Source organism: Vipera berus, assembly GCF_964194415.1.
Source record: "Vipera berus genome assembly, chromosome: W".
Classification (NCBI taxonomy): Eukaryota; Metazoa; Chordata; class Lepidosauria; order Squamata; family Viperidae; genus Vipera; species Vipera berus.
Genome location: NC_138210.1, coordinates 63,973,046 through 63,992,311, shown reverse-complemented (window position 1 = coordinate 63,992,311; position 19,266 = coordinate 63,973,046).

The following is a 19,266-nucleotide window of genomic DNA, read 5'->3' as shown; positions in this document are numbered from 1 at the left end:
CAAGGAAAAAAGGTTGTGAAGAGGATGTGTATTGTCCCAGATAATCTTACGGACCCTGCTCAACCAACACTTCTGTGGTATCTCACGGGGGGGGGGGGTCACACGCTCAATCTGGTTTTTCTATCCGGACGGTGGTTAGATGATCTTGGGGGGGGTTCTCCAATTAATTCACCCCTGTCATGGACCGATCATCATCTCCTGCGGATGGTCTTCCGTTTTGTCACTCCCTGTCATGGGGTTGCTGAGCCAACAAGATGGTTCCACCCTAGATGCCTTATGGACCCTGAGAGGTTCCAAATGGCGCTTGGGCCCCCACCTGCCTCCTTTGCTCACAGCTCGGTCGATGCCCTAGTGGAAGCCTGGGAAAGGGCGTGCCACAGAGGCACTCGACCAAGTTGTACCCATGCGGCCCTTGACCCGACGCAGATCTCAACAGGCCCCATGGTTCTCCATGGAGCTCCGCGAGATGAAGCGTTGGAGACGGGGCCTAGAGAGCTGTTGGAGGTCCAGCCGATCCGAATCCGACCGGTTACGACTAAGGTCGTTTACGAGAACTTATCTCGCAGCGTTGAGGGTGGCTAGGTCTAACCACTTTGCCACCCTCATTGCGTCCGCAGATAATCGCACGGCCGCCCTGTTTAGGGTAACTCGCTCTCTTCTTAATCAGGAGGTGAGGGAGGAACCCTTGCAGGGTCGAGCCGAGGAGTTTAGTCAATTTCTGTCGGACAAAATCGCTCGGATCCGGACCGGTTTGGACTCTGACTGGGCAGAGTCTGACGAAGAGGATACGGGCGGCCTTGTCGATTTAATCTGGGAAGAGTTCGATCCTGTGACTCCTGAAGAAGTGGACAAGATCATGGGGAAGCTGAGCTCCACCACGTGTTTGTTGGACCCGTGCCCCTCCTGGCTGACTTATGCAGCCCGGGATGGGACACAAGGCTGGCTCCAGGCAGTGAATACTGCCTCTTTGAGTCAGGGTAGCTTTCCCGCCGCCTTGAAGGGGGCGGTGGTGAGACCCCTCCTCAAGAAGCCTGCCTTGGACCCAGCAATTTTAAACAACTATCGTCCGGTCTCCAACCTTCGCTTTTTAGCGAAGGTTGTTGAGAGCGTGGTGGCGCAGCAGCTCCCTTTGTTCTTGGATGAAGCTGATTACCTAGACCCGTACCAATCGGGTTTCAGGCCCAGGTACAGCACGGAGACGGCATTGGTCGCGCTGGTGAATGATCTCTGGCGGGCTCGGGACAGAGGTTGCTCCTCTGTCCTAGTCCTTTTAGACCTCTCAGCGGCTTTTGATACCATCGACCATGGTATCCTGCTGCGACGTCTCAGAGGGTTAGGAGTGGGAAGCACAGTTCTCCAGTGGTTCTCCTCTTACCTTCTGGGACGTTCGCAGTTGGTGTTGGCAGGGGGGCAGAGATCGACCTTGAGACCTCTCATTTGTGGAGTCCCTCAGGGATCGGTTCTCTCGCCTCTCCTGTTCAACATCTATATGAAGCCGCTGGGTGAGATCATTCGTGGTTTTGGAGTTGGGTATCACCAATATGCTGATGATACCCAGCTTTTTATTTCGACCCCAAACCACCCCAGCGATGCCCTCGATGTGATGTCCCGTTGCCTGGAGGCAGTCCAGGTCTGGATGGGGAGGAACAGGCTTTGACTCAACCCTGACAAGACTGAGTGGCTGTTTGTGCCGGCATCCCGGGAAATTCCGATTATTCCATCATTGGCCATGGGGGGTGAGCTATTACACCCCGTAGATAGGGCCCGCAACTTGGAGGTCCTTCTAGATTCACAGCTCTCTTTGGAAGAGCATATTGGAGCTGTGACTAGGGGGGCCTTTGCCCAGGTTCGCCTGGTGCACCAGTTGTGGCCCTATCTAGACCGGGATGCCTTGTGTACAGTCACTCATGTGCTCTTGACCTCTCGTCTAGACTACTGTAATGCTCTCTACATGGGGCTGCCCTTGAGGTCCACCCGGAGACTCCAGATGGTGCAGAATGCAGCCGCGCGAGTTGTCTTGGGAGTTTCCCGATACTCCCATGTTACACCTTTGCTCCGCGAGTTGCATTGGCTACCGGTTGCTCTCTGGGTGAGGTTCAAGGTGTTAGTTATGACTTACAAAGCCCTTCATGGCATGGGGCCGGGTTACCTACGGCAACACCTGCGGCCGGCGTCAACTTCCCTCCGTCCAGTGCGCTCCCACAGAGAGGGCTTCCTCAGGGTGCCGCCGATCAAAGAATGCCGACTGGTGACCCCCAGGGGGAGACCGTTCTCTGTGGGCACGCCAGACCTTTGGAACCGCTTACTGGTTGAGCTTTGGATGGCCCCCAACCTTCGCTCCTTCCGGCGCGATCTCAAAACTTTCTTTTTCGAACAAGCTGGCCTGGTCTGATGGGATGGGGTTGGGTTTTTATAAATAGTTTAATTTTAATATGTATTAATTTTATGGGCATAATTGTTTAATGGCTTTTTAATTTTTGTATTATATTTTTATTGTGTATTGCCCTGATCACCGCACTGAGTCCTTCGGGAGAAGGGCGGTATACAAATTAAATTATTAAATTAAATTAAATTAATTATCTCCTGGATGGAGGGGAGGGAACTGCCAATGATCTTTTCGGCCATCCTCACCACATTTTTCTTTTTCCCAAATATATTTTCTAAATTCAGCTCTCTCAACAAATTTCCTTGTCATTCTCCAGATTGTGCGTGTTAAATACCACTCAAATGATACTGATATTAAGCTGAAGAAAATATAATAGTTCCAACCTGATGAAATGTGGGATTCCACATAATGGCACTTGCATTAATAATGAATTCTTTTCCAAGTTGAAAACTGGGATTGATTCTTCCAACTTGGACTCTCTGGAAAGAGTCATTGGGAAGTGTCACCAAATTGATGAGGTCATAGCCTATCGCTAAGTCCCTATCTTCATCGAGAAATATTTCATCTCCAACGTTATTGTTAAAGTGGATTTGTCTCAAAAATGAATTAAGCTAGAGGGAAGGAGAAATAGGTTACTGCTCTAACAAAAAGTAACATTAGTGATATGACATTTAAATTGATATTTGATGCAGTATAGAAAATTAGTGTTTTTGAAGTACATCAAGAATTGAAAAGGTTTTATCCAACCAGAACAAAAATGGTTAACCATAACAGCAATATTTTTTCATCTGAATCTGAAACCAGGGACTAATTCCATTGCCTCTAAACTATGTAAGATGAAAGAAAGGATTTTTTTCCTTTTACCTGAGAAACTACATGTCTGGCAGTCAAATTCATTTTCCAGAGACTCATTTCTCCGATGTTTGAATGACGTGGATAAAAATTTTCTTTCAAAGAAATTAGGCTATAGACAGTTTATCACTTTTTTATTTCTACCTAAATCCTAACTAGCTTACACCTTTTCTGGAGCACTCCAGCTACAAGCAATTTAGGCCTTTTTACTCATTTGGGAGAAGTGTTGTTGTTGTTAGTTGCGAAGTTGTGTCCGACCCATCGCGACCCTATGGACAACGTTCCTCCAGGCTTTCCTGTCCTCTACCATCTTCTGGAGTCCATTTAAGCTCACGCCTACTGCTTCAGTAACTGCATCCAGCCACCTCATTCTCTGTCGTCCCCTTCTTCTATTGCCCTCAATCTTTCCCAGTATTAGGCTCTTCTCCAGTGAGTCCTTCCTTCTCATTAGGTGGCCAAAGTATTTGAGTTTTAACTTCAGGATCTGGCCTTCTAAAGAGCAGTCAGGGTTGATCTCCTCTAGGACTGACCGGTTTGATCGCCTTGCAGTCCAAGGGACTCACAAGAGTCTTCTCCAGCACCAGAGTTCAAAGGCCTCAATTCTTTGGCGCTCAGCCTTTTTTATGGTCCAGCTTTCACTGCCATACATTGCAACTGGGAAGACCATAGCCTTGACTATACGCACTTTTGTTGACAGGGTGATGTCTCTGCTTTTTAGTGTGCTGTCTAGATTTGCCATGGCTTTCCTCCCAAGGAGCAAGCGTCTTTTAATTTCTTGGCTACAGTCCCCATCTGCAGTGATCTTGGAGCCCAGGAAAATAAAATCTGTCACTACCTCCATTTCTTCCCCATCTATTTGCCAGGAATTGAGAGGGCCGGATGCTATGATCTTGGTTTTCTTAATGTTTAGTTTCAACCCAACTTTTGCACTCTCCTTCGTCACTCGCAACAAGAGACTCTTCAGTTCCTCTTCACTTTCTGCCATTAGAGTGGTATCATCTGCGTATCTTAGGTTGTTGATATTTCTTCCGGCAATCTTAATTCCAACTTTTGATTCATCTAGCCCTGCCTTTCTCATGATGTGCTCTGCATATAAGTTAAATAGGCAAGGTGACAGTATACAGCCTTGCTGGACTCCTTTCCCAATTTTGAACCAATCAGTGGTTCCATGTCCAGTTCTCACTGTTGCTTCTTGGCCCGCATATAGGTTTCTCAAGAGACAAATAAGATGGTCTGGTACACCCATCTTTTTAAGGACTTGCCACAGTTTGTAATGATCCACACAATCAAAGGCTTTAGCATAGTCAATGAAGCAGAAGTAGATGTTTTTCTGGAACTCTCTAGCTTTCTCCATGATCCAGCGTATGTTGGCAATTTGATCTCTAGTTCCTCTGCCTCTTCGAAATCCTGCCTGTACTTCTGGTAGTTCTCGATCCACATACTGCTGAAGTCTAGCTTGTAGGATTTTAAGCATAACTTTACTAGCATGAGAAATGAATACAATGGTGCGATAGTTTGAACATTCTTTGGCACTGCCTTTCTTTGGAATTGGAATGTAAACTGATCTTTTCCAATCCTGTGGCCACTGTTGAGTTTTCCAAATTTGCTGGCAAATTGAGTGTAGCACTTTTACTGCATCGTCTTTTAAGATTTTGAATAGCTCAGCTGGAATACTGTCACCTCCACTAGCTTTGTTGTTGCTCAGCTTTTCTAAGGCCCACTTCACTTCACATTCTAGGATGTCTGGCTCGAGGTCAGTGACCACCTCACTGTGATTATCAGGGACGTTAAGCTCATTCTTGTATAGTTCTTCTGTGTAATTTTGCCACCTCTTCTTAATCTCTTCTGCCTCTGTTAGGTCCCTGCAATTTTGGTCCTTTATCATGCCCATTTTTGCATTAAACGTTCCCTTCATCTCTCCAATTTTCTTGAAAAGATCTCTGGTCCTCCCGATTCTATTGTTTTCTTCTATTTCTTTGCACTGTTCATTTAAGAAGGCATTTTTATCTCTTCTAGCTATTCTCTGGAATTCTGCATTCAATTGGGCGTATCTTTCTTTTTCTCCCTTGCCTTTCGCTTCCCTCCTTTCCTCAGCTGTTTGCAAAGCTTCCTCAGACAGCCATTTTGCTTTCTTGCATTTCTTTTTCTTCGGGATGGTTTTGGTTGCTACCTCTTGTACAATGTTGCGAACCTCTGTCCATAGTTCTTCAGGCACCCTGTCTATCAGATCTAATTCCTTAAATCTATTTGTCACCTCTACTGTATATTCAACAGGGATACGATTTAATTCATACCTGACTGGCCTAGTGTTTTTCCCTACTTTCTTCAGTTTAAGCCTAAACTTTGCAAGGAGAAGCTCATGGTCTGAGCCACAGTCAGCTCCTGGTCTTGTTTTTACCGACTGTATAGAGCTTCTCCATCTTTGGCTGCAGAGCATATAGTCAATCTGATTTCTGTGTTGACTGTCTGGTGATGTCCATGTGTAGAGCCGTCTCTTGGGTTGTTGGAAAAGAGTGTTTGCTATGACCATCGTATTCTCTTGACAAACTTCTATCAGCCTGTGCCCTACTTCATTTTGTACTCCAAGGCCAAACTTGCCTGTTATTCTGGTTATCCTTTGGCTTCCTACTTTAGCATTCCAATCCCCCATGATGATAAGGACATCATTTTTGGGTGTTAGTTCTATAAGGTGCTGTAGGGCTTCATAGAACCAGTCAATTTCATCCTCTTCAGCACCAGTGGTTGGGGCATAGACTTGGACTACTGTGATATTGAATGGTTTGCCTTGGATTCGAACTGAGATCATTCTGTCATTTTGAGGATTGTATCCTAGTATTGCTTTTCCTACTCTTTTATTGACTACAAAGGCTACTCCATTTCTTCTGAAGGATTCTTGCCCACAGTAGTATACTTGATGGTCATCTGAATTAAATTCACTTGGGAATGCTTCTCTAATTCTGGAAAAGGGGGAAGGGAGAAGTAGTGAGTCCTTATTGTTTATTCCTCTTCTGATAGTTGGATTAAATATCTGGTTTGAGAAGGAGCCAAACCAGGATGGATTATATTATCAATTTTCCCCACAGTGTTAAATTTAGCATCAATTTTAAATCAGTATCTCATTAGTGCATCTGGACTCTCAATTTCTAATTCACTTTAAATATTTGTATAAGGTATCTCCATTCTCTCAACATTCTTCTAAAAACATTCACTTGCTTTTCTTTGCAGTTTCAAAAGCTGGTTGTGTTTACTAGTTTACCTCTGTTGTTACATCATGTATACTTTTGTTTTAGTTCTATTTTGGTTTTCTAAATTATTTTTGTTTTAATGAATTGACCAATTTACTTGTGAGTACCTGCCAGGGAGGAACTTTTTGGAGATTCCATTGGCCTTGATTTCTGCTTCCCCTCTGTTTGTTCCTCCAGGAATACAAAGCATGGAGAGAATGTGCCACAAGATAAACAGCATTGTAGATGCTATAACTCCAACCAGACATCCCCATTTCAAAGATAAAAGCAGGAAGGCTATCCAGTATCCCCAGTGCAATTCTTCACTTTCTGTCCATAAAATTTATCACCATTGAGTGAGCAGAAGAATGTTGATGTCCAGAAATCAGACAGGAAATACAATGTAGACTTCAGAGGATTTATTTTCTCAAGAAAATTCTGAAATCCTGGAACAACTTTGGTGTGGAGTGAGAATGATAGGGTTCCATTGAAGGATTTTTTGCTAAATCGTCTGGCAGGGTTCTGAGCAGTGAAATCCCATTCACACGTTGTGATCCACACCTTCTCCAGGGGCTTCTTATGGCCAATTTCCATTGAGTATAAAATAATCTGTAATCCCTCCAGAGACTGACCATTTCCATATACAAGGAACACATTGATTTTACTTTGGGAGATAACAGATTGAATTTGAAGGATTTTTTTCTCAAGTATCTCTCTCAATAAATATAGTGACACAATTGGGATCATCTGTATCCCAGCTATGCAAATATTATTTTGTAGAAGCTTGGGTCTCAGAGTTCGAAGAAAGTTTTCACCACTTTCATCGTCTGAAACAATTAGACTAACCCAATTCCATCCAAAATATTTCAGAAGTTGAACTATCCCCATGTATTGAAAAGCTTCATTGGGAATCATACGGTAGAAAGAAGGAAAACCAATTTTGTCTCTTAACATGGGGTCAGAGGAGCCGTAACTTAACTGGGGAAAAACATTTTAAATCACAGAAAAGCATTCAATTTTGTATACACTCTTTTTAAAAGACATTCTTAAAAATCCACTTTAATATATTGTTTGGTGGGTAGATGGACTCACTCACATTGCCCATAGGTGGTCCTTTTGAAGATGAGAAATACCAGTTAAGTAGCTTTCATATTTATGTGGTCACTAAGAATCAACATCAACTTGATGGCACATAGATAATCAATCGATCAATCAGTGTATTTAATTTCAAACTCGTGAAAAGGATGTGAAAGAAATTTGATTTCTCTAGTTTACATTTCAAGCTTACACCAAGCCAGGTCCTCAGGTAGAAATCACCATAGATGTAAAATGACAGAAATTTACCTGAGGAATCTTGTAAGTACTTAAGATGTTGGCCATGTGGATAGAATTTTCAGAGGTGAGTCCCCCAATGTTGGCCACGACTTCCTCTTCAGTGTTACAGTAATAATTGAGTGGATCCCCTTGTCTTAGAAAGAGAAGATCAAAAGTGGTCCAAGTGGTTCTCCATGTATTGTAAGCATTGTCATAAATCTGGGACCCCAATGTGTTGTTTGGCAACAGATCAGGATACTTATTGATTTCTTTAATGGCAAAAAGAAAAGCGAGGACATGCTGGTAGTTTTTAGGGATTAGACTGCCAAGAGAATTTTGAATGTTAGATCTTAAGGGCTAATAATTAAGTGACTTACAGCTTAGATCTCTGCTTGCCCATAGAGCTCGACTGAATATTCTTCTCTATATGATGGGAAATTCTTTCTGAAATAAATGGTTCAGATATTCCCTTAAAGCAAAGTGAATAAGTTTCTTCCTTCTGTCATTAATGCACATACTATATATATCTGTCTATGTATTTTAAGTTTCTTTTTTAAAATTAATACTCTTTTCTTTTGTACTTTATTATATATCTTAATCGCGTGATTAATACAAGTTACAGATGTCATAAAGAAACTATACTCTTAAATCAGAGAGATGGGGGAGACAGAGAGAGGGACAGAGAGGATCTAATCTTCCTGGTAAAGTATATAAGGATATACAACATTTTGGATGTATAATTTGGATATACAAAATTGCTTCTGTCTTTACTCATCCAAAGTACATTATTAAATATAACATTGCCATAGACATACTTTGTCAAGGTTTCTAATGAGAAGTCTTGAAAGGAATTAGGGATGTAAGAATTCGCAATTACTCTCATTCAACTTGCCCAAGTTACTATGGCCTGCAAATGAAACAGTATCTTAGAATTAATATCTTTTAAATCTTATTATTTATTCCCTATTTTCTAACAGGGGGGGGTCTAAATTGTACAGAGAGAACTATTAGGGCAGTTAGCAAATCCATGTTCACACACAGTTCAGTAGGCTATCTATATGTTTCAACTCAATTTCTGCTATAAGTGTGCTTGGCATATAAAATGTCAAAACATGGAGAACATTATAAGACAGAATAAGAAATTTATCACTACTTAGAAATAGTCACTTAGGTGGGGAAAATAAGAATGACCATCAGACCCAAACAGAATCTTCCAAGAATGAAAAACCATTGAAGGTTTTTTAAGGAAAGAATGCTAAAGGGATCAGAGACACCTTAGATAAAAATGAAGAATTACTTACTAAGCTTCTGCTGATGAAGAAATTGGTTCCCTAAACTTCTTTTCCTTATAATTACCAAGTGTCATGGATACAAATTCTCCAATTATAATTTCATCTGAAGGGTCTGAAGGATGGGTGGAAACTTTTCCCTGATAAGGATCTTTTAGGTTCATTTTTTTTCTGAAGGAATGATTGAGCTTTACAAGCAGGAAGATTAGAAAAAGAGCCAGAAGCTCTTGAGATAAGCCCCATCTCCATCTTACCACCATGATCAACAAGCACCCAGCACCTTGATCAAGAATTCAGGCAATAAAAGTAAATAATTGTGCTGTGGTCAAATGCAGATCAAAGAGTGATGTAAAAAAAACAACCTTTTGGCAGGGCTTTTATGCAGTAAGCACAACTTGTCCGAGCTGAACTGGCTTTGCAGTCATCGATATTCTACCTCTCACAATTTTCTTCCATTAATCACTATCATTATGGCAATTGTAGGGCATCAAATCCCTGTTGACAAAGAAAATGATCTCAGCATAAACTCTGTATTGTATACCACCCAAAGTTACTTTGTTTGAGTTAGGTGGCATTTATTTATTTGTACCAAGAGGGCAAATGTATACAACATACCTTCATCCTCCTATTTTCCCTACAACAGCAACCCTGTGAGGTGACAAGTTGATAGAGAGCAACTTGCTCAAGATCATCCAGCTGGCTTTAACAGCTATGTCTGGTCTAGAACTCATGGTCTTCTGATTTGTAGCCTGATGCCTTAACCACTAGACCAGGGGTCTTCAAACTTGGCCCTTTTTTGACTTGTGGACCTCAACTCCCAGAATTCCTCAGCCAGGCACACTGACTGAGGAATTCTGGGAGTTGAAGTCCACAAGTCATAAAAGGGCCAAGTTTTAAGACCCCTGCACTAGACCACACTGGCTGTTATAAATTAAGTAAATAAATAAGCAATAAGATGCTTCTCTTCCCTCATTCTTCCACTGGGGAAACTAGCAAGGCTTTCCATTTTTGCCCATATAGGATTCTTGCTGCTGTTAACATATGTAATAAACTTCCAATTTTTTTCCAAATTCCTCATCCAATAGTTCTAAAACAGGGGTGTCAAACTGCCAACTCAGGGCCGGATGTGTCATCCCAAAACCGCACCCACCCCATTGCCAGCAATGGATAAAAAGGTCTGATACGTTGTGCAACATCACATGATGTCACCAGTTTGATATGTCTGTTCTAAAATAAAATCTTCTGATTTCAATTTTATACAGTGGTATTGTTAAGGAATTTGTTGTGCAGGGTCTCCTTGTGCTACCAAAGAGTTGCACAGACAAGGAAGGGTACTGAGAGCAACAAGAGTCACACACAGGAGTACACTGAGTTGTAAAAGCAAAAAGTATTTTACTTTGAGGTGGTGTAAGAACAAAAATGCACAGTCAAAAATAAACAGTCCAGGTCATAAACAATAGCAACAGTCCAAGGAGTAATCCAAACTACAAAGTCTTCTTACCGGTCCAGAGGTCAATACACAGTTCAGGTTTACAACAGTAGTAAACCAACAGCAGAGCAAAAACAGTAATAGTAGAGATCAGTGAATTCAGAGAGAGAGAGAGAAGCTACATTCCTAGCTTCCTCTTATGGCCATGAGAACACTTACACACCCATTGGCCAATTAACTTCTTAAAGACATAGCATTATGGTTAATATATTTTCAACCCAACATTGTAGGCTAAAACCATATGCCTAACAGGTATCTTGGTACTTATCCTTAATTGGTTCCAGTGAATACTGAACAATGAGTAACAAACAAATATAGTGAGTCTGTCACCAACAACAAAGCAGCTGACACCAACAACTTTTAGCTCAATGAGTACTGCAACAACATTTTCACATCAAAATGTCTTGAGTACCAAATTCAATGACTTTCAAAGCAGTTGACTCTCGTGGTAGCACTGTATTTGTTTTAGGAATCGTGTGAATTAAGAGAAAGATCTGGTCCCTATATTTCTTTGCTTTAACACAAGTCCACCAAAGATAATAAGGAATACCATTTTTATTGTTACATTTTCAACAAACATTTGAAACATCTTTATACATCATTGACAGTTTCCCAAGCCTTATGTACCACTGATGCCTCATTTAATAACAGTTTCTTTCAGATTACAATTCAATGTAAATTTTAATCCACATATACTGTATTCCCATTGCTCAAGCATTAGATTATAACCACTTTTTGACTTGACCCCTTGAATTTAACATATTCATTTTCCAGATTCAATTTCAACATTTTATAAACCTTTGAAATAATGTTTTCATCATCAGCATACAGTGAAATTTCAAATTCATTTTTTGTAAACTATAACTTTTCTTATCCAAGGTACTCCAAGTCTTTTGTCTTAAAATTAAGTTTACTTTGAATAAAAGATTATTTCACCAGAGGTTCACCAAATTGGCTTCACCATCCTTTCTTTTCCAAAAAAAAGGTTCCTGTAGTGACAACCAAAGAGATATTTTAGGAATGAGCCTTATTTTACATTTATTTCAAATTCTTAGGATGGCATTCTTAACAAAATGATTCTTGAAATCTACATTTATTTTATTTTAGTGTACCACATATGGGTATGCCATTCAAATCTCAATTCATGGTCCTCCACATTTATTTTTTTCTTTGTACAACCCTGTAGTCCCTTTTATCGGCGTGAGGTTGATGTGACTAAATGGAGCTTAGCATTTACTGCCCAGATGCCCTTCCTGATGCCTATGTGGAAGTAGATACCGTATTTTCTGGCAAATAAGATGACTTTTTAACCCATGAAAATCTTCTCAAAAGTCAGGGGTCGTCTTATACGCCGGGTGCTGAAACTTTAGGGACAGGGCCGGCTGGAAAACCTGGAGCGGATCTCCCATTTAGTCTGCACAGGGAAAGCGGGACCAATTGGAGAAGAAGCTGCAGTCTGAGATTTTTTACAGGCTGGGGTCTGGGCATCTTTCCTTCTAAAGTTGAAGAGAAGCTGTAGTCTATCACAACTTGAAAGGCAGGTGGGGAATGCAGCAGTCAGAGCAGCTGCTTAGCTCTAAGGACACATTTGATTCAGGAATTGGGGGGGCTGGCTGGAAAACCTGGAGCGGATCTCCCATTTGGTCTTTTTTTTTAATCCCATTTATATCCCGCCCTTCTCCGAAAACTCAGGGCGGCTTACAATTTAAAGCACAAATCAATGTGCTTAGCAATAGCCTTCATTCTATGTATATGCCTGCTTATTAGGGCTTTCAACCCCCCCCCCCAGCAGCATTATTACAAAGTCAGCTTATTGCCCCCAACAATCTGGGTCCTCATTTTACCTACCTCAGAAGGATGGAAGGCTGAGTCAGCCTTGAGCCTGGTGGGATGCGAATCTGCACTAATTGCAGGCAGCTGGTGTTACTTAAGGCTCTGCGCAGGGAAAGCTTTAGAGTGAATTAGGAAAAGTGAAAAAGTGAATTAGGAAAATAGGGAACATCTTCTACATTTAGGCAGGAAAAATCAAATGCACAGGTATAGTATAGGTGGTACCTTGCTCAACAGTAGCAACTGTGAGAGAGATCTCGGAGTCCTAGTGGATAATCACTTCAATATGAGCCAACAGTGTGCTGCAGCTGCCAAAAAAGCCAACACAGTGCTAGGCTGCATTAACAGAGGGATAGAATCAAGATTGCGTGAAGTACTAATACCACTTTACAATGCCTTGGTAAGGCCACACCTGGAATATTGCATCCAGTTTTGGTCACCACGATGTAAACAAGATGTTGAGACTCTAGAAAGAGTACAGAGAAGAGCAACAAAGATGATTGGAGGACTGGAGGCTAAAACATAGAGGGAACGGTTGCTGGAATTGGGTATGTGTAGTTTAATGAAGAGAAGGGTGAGGGGTGACATGATAGCAGTGTTCCAATATCTCAGGGGCTGCCACAAAGAAGAGAGAGTCAAGCTATTCTCCAAAGCACCTGAAAGCAGCACAAGAAGAAATGGATGGAAACTAGTCAAGGAGAGAAGCAACCTAGAACTAAGGAGAAACTTCCTGACAGTTAGAACAACTAACCAGTGGAACAACCTGCCTCCAGAAGTGGTGAATGCTCCAACACTGGAAGTTTTTAAGAAGAGACTGGACAGCCATTTGTCTGAAATGTTATAGGGTTTCCTGCCTTAGCAGCGGGTTGGACTAGATAACCTCCAAGGTCCCTTCCAACTTCTTCTTCTTCTTCTTCTTCTTCTTCTTCTTCTTCTTCTTCTTCTTCTTCTTATTATTATTATTAATATTATTATTATTATTATTATTATTATTATTATTATTATTATTATTATTATTATTATTATTATTATTATTATTATTATTATTATTATTATTATAGTTTAATTCACTTGCACTGTTTTATGTTTACATGTTTGATGACAAACAGCCTTATGTTTATAAGTGTCAATTTTCCTACTAAGTACCTGCATGTCATAAGCATTTGAATTAAAATTACCATATTAAAATCAAATCTGATGTTTTTTTAATTTTTATTTGGTGTGCGTTGGAAGAGGGGTAGTCTTATATGGTGACTATAGCCCAAACCCTATAATTTAACAGGAAATGTAGGGGGTCATCTTATACACCCAGTCATCTTATACGCCGGGAAATATGGTATTTTCTCTTCACAATCTGATATCTCAGGGGCTGCCACAAAGAAGAGGCAGTCAAGCTATTCTCCAAAGCACCTGAAAGCAGGACAAGAAGCTACAGATGGAAGCTAGTCAAGGACAGAAGCAACCTCTAAGAACTAAGGAGAAACTTCCTGACAGTTAGAACAATGAACCAGTGGAACAACCTGCCTCCAGAAGTGGTGAATGCTCCAACACTGGAAGTTTTTAAGAGGAGACTGATAGAGAAACATCTGTCACTGTCTAGGGTTGAACTCTCAATCTTCCAAGTAGGAAGTGTGCAACAGCAGCCTATAATTTTTCATCGAACTAATAACTTGATTTTGCTTTGTCTATTGGCTTCTTTCTAAAACTGGGGTATCCTAGATTCCTGCTATATGGAATTCCTTATATCTTTCAGTGACTGTAGAAGTTGGTCTACAAAACATTCATAATATTAAAAAGACCATTTGGACTTCTTGCTTTGCCTATTTTTATCATTTTATTTGGTAGCATACCAAACAGTGATTAAGTCCATACCTTTCTCCAAATTATTATCAAAGCATTCATTGAGCTTCTTTTCTTATCCTCTATAAATGTTTCCTTCTAATAAAATAGTCTCGTTTAATTTCCATCTGAAATTTGAAAGATTGCTTTTAATCATTTAAAAGAATTTATTTTATTTCAAAGAACTTGGCAAATCAAATTTCAGAGCTGGATATTTTACCTAAATCTTTCCCAGATCATAATGCAGACTGAATCCATAATTTAGTCTCTCTTGGATCGAGGAAAGTACTACTCAGCAAAGTAGCTTGAAATCCAGACCACCAGAGTTCTCCACCAGGTCATGTTCAATTGGAAATCAGGGAAAGAAGTTTTAATCATAAGTTTAAGGTCTAAAAACTATATTTTGAAATAAACAGCAAAAGGGAAGTTAGGTTGTTGATTTCAAAAGTTAAAAACAGACTAAAGGAAGACATAGAATTGAAGAAATATTTTGAATTTTGAAATGGAGAATAATCAACTAAAAAAGTAAATGATACAATATAAAAGAAAATGTGGCCTTGGTTAAAATATCCCCCTCCCCTGCTTTCAATAGACTGGTTGTAACCAAAATATTTTTATACGTACATCAGTTCCTGTGAAATAATACATCTTCGATTTAGCTCCAATATGACTGAGAGCTCTCCAATATCCTTCTTGATTGAATTGTGATTAGGCAATTAAGTTTGCACTGTTTCCTCTTCTGCAATAAGTATTTATTAATATACATTTGTTGTTTATAATGTTAGAAAAAAGATAGCTGTGCAGATAGATGAATTATTCACAGTTGTACTTAGCATGATAAACATGTTATTGTTAAAATGAGTAAATGTTTGTTGAAATATGAGACAAAAGAACAACAGGCAAAAGAATCCATGGTAAAATAGACTGAAAGGTTTAGTTACAATAGTCAAATGCGTCAATGAAATAATATGTGTTTGAAAGGATTGAAATTTATGTTATGTTCTAATCTTAAAGAGAATGTTTATAAAATTAATTATTGTTGGTATTTGTCAGCAGAGAAATTTTCTAGAACATATAAAATATAAACATATAAAAGTACTTTGAATCTTTGAAATTTGAACAACGTGATGGGACAGTTGATCATGCTTGGTGAGCATGTAAAAATGACAAAACATTTTGAATCTAAATACATACATTGATTCAGTAGATTTTTAAAGACTAAATTATTATATGTTTAAAAGTAGAATGGAATTTGCAGAGATGTCTAATTAACTTTGTTGATTAGAGATCAAAGAATACCATCTTTTACAGTTGACAGGAAACCCATTATAACTTTTTTTCATGAAACAGGAAAAAAAGCATTTATTGCCTGTGATTTTGATGATTGGAAATAAAATGATAATAGAAATAAGAGAGCTTTTTTTTGTAATCACAGAGTTTGAGGTAACTTTTTAACCATAATTTATTTGCTCCATAAGAAATTGAACACTTCTATTGTATTTTATTTTATCCTTTCTTTCAGTACATTTGTATTTTCTTTTTTCTTTCTCTCTTTCTTTGTTCTTTTTATTCTGTACTAGTTTGTGTTCGATTTTATGTTCCCTTTAAAGAACTTAATATATGAAAAAAACTGAAAAAATAGCAAAATGCACGCAATTTACATTCAAACATTTTAAGCATTCCAGTTAACAAAGGAGTAACTTCTCTTAGAATCTTTCAGGAAGGCTACTTTTCAGCCACATTGATAATCTTATACGCAATATTAATCATTCCTTTTTTCTTACCATTTGTTCCTTCTTATTTAATTCAGGCTGCATTATAATAATGTAGCACTTGGAAAGGAAAATACAACTCAGTAAACCAAAAGCAGAGGCTAATATGGAGAAAATCTCCACGGCTAACATCAATTTGCCCTTGATGCTCAAGTAAGTGGAGATGAAGGAAATCTAAACAGTAAAAAACATGAACATGCTGAAAGTGATGAACTTGGCTTCATTGAAACTGTCAGACATGGTTGTTACACATGTCAGCAGTCCAGGTCTGAAATGCCACACGCTCCTGCGCATAGATGGTAGGAGACGCACACTCCCTGGTCGAGGATTCATATAGACTTTGCTGGGCCCTTTTAGGGACAGCTATTTTTTATAGTGGTCGACAGCCACTCTAAATGGCTGGAAGTTATTCCAGTCGTGAATATGTCTACTGCTAAGACCATCCAGGTGTTTAGGAAACTTTTTGCAATGCATGGGCTGCCGGATATTGTAGTATCTGATAACAGGGCCCAGTTCACAGCAGCACAATTTCAAGCCTTCTTGAGGACTAACCTCATTAGGCACACAACATCAGCTCTATTTCATCCTTCCAGTAATGGGCAAGCAGAAAGGATGGTGGCACTACAAAAGAGTCACTGAAGCACATAGTGACTGAGGATTGGCACCACAGACTGGCTGACTTTTTGCTCTGCCAGCATACCACGCCTTGCACAGGAACTGGCAAGAGCCCAGCAGAGCTGTGTTGGGGAAGGTGACTAATCATGAAACTTGACAGGCTGCAGCCAGATCGGGTGGCAGTAGACACCTCTCGCCCAAGGCCTCCAAGGGGCTTGCAAGTGGGTGATGGGGTATGGGCCCGGAACTATGGGCATGGGAACTTGTGGGTGCCAGGCAAAATTGCTAAAATCTCAAGTTCTCTCTCATACAAAGTGACATTAGATGGCGGGAGAGTCGATCGCCACCATATTGATCAGCTGCGAAGGCGGTTTCCAAAACGGCCACAAAGCAAGGACCTCATCCCCAGTCCAATTCAAGGACCTCAAACCAGCAGCCAAGCCAAACAATTCACATACTCTGAGGACCCCAGCAGTCAGAGCAATGGAGAGGGGATCATAGAGGGGCTAAGCCCAGGAGTGCAACATGGGTCCCTGAAGGGGAAAGTCAACCTGAACAATACAGCTGCTGTGCTAACTCTGCTCAAACAATGGATTCTGGGATGGGACAATGTGGAATGGCCAGCCTGAGGAATGCGAGTCACCCAGACTCTCATGGACTCAATGAGCCTGGTCTACCCAGCCCGGCGGGCAAGCTGGTAGACTGGGAGTTGCCAGGATCCCTCAGGCGATCTATAAGGGTTCACAAACCTCCAGCTTATTTACAGGATTTTGTCCTAAAATAATTGTGCTGAAATGTTGTGTATGTCACTGAGATTGCTGCCTGCTCAGGAAAGTCTCTGTATTAGCAAATACATTGGAGCAATGCTGAACTTGTGCATACTACTATTTTGTACTTTTGTAAACTCTGTAATTGCTGTACTTATTTCTTTTGCTGCTATAATGTGTATACATTCTAGGGGGGGAGGGGTGTAATGCATTGAGCCTTGTTTTACTGAGTGTACCACTTGGGTTTGAATGCTGGAAGGTTGCTTAAGCAGGGAGCTGGCTAACAGCTCCCAGCTCCTCAGACAACCCGTCTCCAGCGCCACCATTGGCTGTCTCTAGGGCAGCAATAGGTTGCTTCAAACCTATTGGCCGCCACCTAGAGGCCAGGGTATAAATAGCTGCATTCGCAGCCCTGTTTCTCAGTTCGGTTCCTGCAAGCAAATAAAGAATGTTGTTGACTGAACTCATTCACCTCATCTCTTCTCTCAAGCAAGGAGCCCAGTACACAACAGTGGCATTCCAAGGGGAGGAGTTTTTGTCCAGGATGTGAGGGTCTGCAGATATTTTCTCAGCTCCCTCTCTGACCCGTGCACTATTCACATGCCCAATGGAAGGCAGACTAATTGTAATAAGGTTTTTTTCTGTAGACCTAACTATCTATAGAAGTCTATACCTGTCTCATTTGGCTACTGTACCAAACCTGACAGTTATAGATGAACAAATCACAGACTCAATAATTGTAGAATTGTATGAGCAGCTCCTTGGGCATTCTGAACTTTCTGAGTTGATGCAGGAAGAACATTCTTTGTTATGCCTTTTTAATGATGGTTGTCGTGTTAGGTGTCCATTTCAAATTCTAGGAGATTGTAGAACTTGAAGGAATCTCCAGTTGGTTGAATTTTTGGTAAAGTATTTTATCTACTGGTTACTGTATTTGGTAGATTATTTTATCTATGGTTGATAGTACTGTTGGAAAAGCATTAGAGTATACCATTTATTAAATTGTAATAAAGTGAATAGAGGTAGGTAAGGGAGAAAGAATCTCCACAAGAAGAATATTGAAAAACTCTGGATGTTCTTCTAAGTCAGGGTGGTCAAACTGCTGGCCCGCGGGCCGGACGCATCATCTGGAAGCTGCACCCACCCCATTGCCAGCAATGGAGAAAAAGCTCTGATACGTCATGCGATGCCAGGTGACATCACAGGTTTGACATGTCTGTTCTAGGTATATCTGAGTTCCTACACTTACCCGTTTGTGTTGAGATCCTCTCTGAAGGATGCTGAATATAATCATAGCAACAGATTTGTTTCCCCTGCTGTAGACGCTTGTTCTGCCCAGGACGGCAACTCTCAACACATGTAGATTTTGGCACCATCTGTTAATATTGTCCAGAAAAAAAGAGTCTATAGAATAAGAAACTGCTTTATTATCTCTCTCTTCTTCCCTCACTGCTGAATTACATTGCATTACATATGTTTGAAACTGATATAGCTTAGAAATTATGAATTATGAATCAGGGTATTAACATCTTAGAGAGATACCTGATACCCCAATCTTATGATGTTAATAACTACAGTATTTCTCTAATGCTGCAAATATTTCCGTCCTTGCTAAAAATTCAAGAAACAGATTAGATGAAGCAGCAAGTCCTCCTTTATCTATATAGCTCTTCCTGGCCTTTTAAATCTGCAGTTGCTTTAATGAGTGATAATTTGTGATAACACAGGTAAAAAACTCATTTTTTTAATCACAGAACTCATTTAACTCATTTAAATCATTTCTTAATCACAGAACTCATTTAACTCATTTAACTCATTTCTTAATCACAGAAGATTAAGCTTCACAGATTTCTCCTATTGAGTCAAAAATTTTCCAAGCACTCTCCTAA